Source organism: Protomyctophum parallelum (genome assembly GCF_964188405.1).
Source record: "Protomyctophum parallelum genome assembly, chromosome: 19".
In the NCBI taxonomy this organism is placed as follows: domain Eukaryota; kingdom Metazoa; phylum Chordata; class Actinopteri; order Myctophiformes; family Myctophidae; genus Protomyctophum; species Protomyctophum parallelum.
Window position 1 is genome coordinate 15,001 of NC_139717.1, and position 2,351 is coordinate 17,351.

The following is a 2,351-nucleotide window of genomic DNA, read 5'->3' on the forward strand; positions in this document are numbered from 1 at the left end:
TTGTCCTGTCCACGTCCTCCACGCTCACACAGAACGGTATGTTGTCCTGTCCACGTCCTCCACCACCACGCTCACACAGAACGGTATGTTGTCCTGTCCACGTCCTCCTCCACGCTCACACAGAACGGTATGTTGTCCTGTCCACGTCCTCCTCCTCCACGCTCACACAGAACAGTATGTTGTCCTGTCCACGTCCTCCACCACCACGCTCACACAGAACGGTATGTTGTCCTGTCCATGTCCTCCTCCACGCTCACACAGAACGGTATGTTGTCCTGTCCACGTCCTCCACTACGCTCACACAGAACGGTATGTTGTCCTGTCCACGTCCTCCACCACGCTCACACAGAACGGTATGTTGTCCTGTCCACGTCCTCCACCACCACGCTCACACAGAACGGTATGTTGTCCTGTCCATGTCCTCCACCACCACGCTCACACAGAACGGTATGTTGTCCTGTCCATGTCCTCCTCCACGCTCACACAGAACGGTATGTTGTCCTGTCCACGTCCTCCACCACGCTCACACAGAACGGTATGTTGTCCTGTCCACGTCCTCCACCACCACGCTCACACAGAACGGTATGTTGTCCTGTCCATGTCCTCCACCACCACGCTCACACAGAACGGTATGTTGTCCTGTCCATGTCCTCCTCCACGCTCACACAGAACGGTATGTTGTCCTGTCCACGTCCTCCACCACGCTCACACAGAACGGTATGTTGTCCTGTCCACGTCCTCCACCACCACGCTCACACAGAACGGTATGTTGTCCTGTCCACGTCCTCCACCACCACGCTCACACAGAACGGTATGTTGTCCTGTCCACGTCCTCCACCACCACGCTCACACAGAACGGTATGTTGTCCTGTCCACGTCCACCATGCTCACACAGAACGGTACAAGCTTTATATTGTCCTGTCTTGTCTTGTCCTGCTATGCTATGCTATGCTATGTTGTATTAGGTTACCTTGTGTTACATTAATGCTGTGTTATGTTATGCTATGCTACGTTATGCTATGCTATGCTATGTTGTATTAGGTTACATTGTGTTACATTAATGCTGTGTTATGTTATGCTATGATATGCTACTTTGTAAGTTCCCCGAACGGCCAAGGCTCCAAGAACAGTCAGAAATGCTGTTTCAGGGTATTTATTCCTCCCCCAAAACTCCTCCACCACAGTACAGTACAGGTTCAACAGGACAATAACAATAATACTGAAAAAGGACAAAACGAAATAAACACTTGGGCAAACACTACTGAACAAAACGCAACTGGATAAGAGCTCTCTTCAGGCTGTACCCTGATCACACAAGGCCCTGTAGCTCTCCCTCAGGGATGTTACCTGTGTTACTGATCACATTAAGGCCCTGCAGCTCTCCCTCAGGGATGTTACCTGTGTCATTGCCCACATCTAACTAACTAGCCTGTTCCTGCAGTCTCCTTTAACCCATTCTGACCTGAGATCAGATTCTAAAAATGTCTTCGATTTTTCAAAAATAGAAGACCTACAAGCTCGTTTCGCGCCACTCGGTGGCGCGATATGAGCTTGTAGATCTGCTATTTTTAAATAGCTAAAGCACGACACGATGCTAACACCAAAATGGGTGCCCGGTCAGAATGGGTTAAATAGGAGTGGATCCTACCACTGGGCACAGACTCAATTAGCACATTTCTTCTCAATTACTTCACTAATATAAATACTTCCATCAACAACACCTTGAATAAACAGTAACCTAAACATTCTGAATAATGTGTTACAATTAAACAAGTAAAGAATACATTTGCTCATTTGTACTTTATTACATTATCATATATATATATATATATATATATATATATATATATATATATATATATATATATATATATATATATATATATATATATATATATAAAGCACCCAACTCATATAAAACGATGATTTCAATACATTATTAGTATAGAATATTTGTAATATTATATAACTATTATGAATGTATTGAACATTTTATATATTTTGTGCTAATTCTCTAATGGATCCACTCTGTGTTGTTAGCCTAACCCTGTAATTCTTCAAACTGTTAATAAATACTTCAATCAATCAACCTCTAAAGTAGTCTCGCCGTGTGCGTAGCCAGACCATTATATTATATTATAATTGTATTATAATTATATTATAATTATATTAACTATTCCACAATCTCCGAATGTTAATTATGAGGGGGCGTTCAATAGCCTGGCAACGCGAGACTACCTCAAATTAAATGTTCACATCCTGTCCAGAGCCCGCCTACTGCATCCGGTCTTATTCACGTTGTGTGTTTACGGTATTTACGTATCCGCTCTAGACCGGATATGCAAACTCCC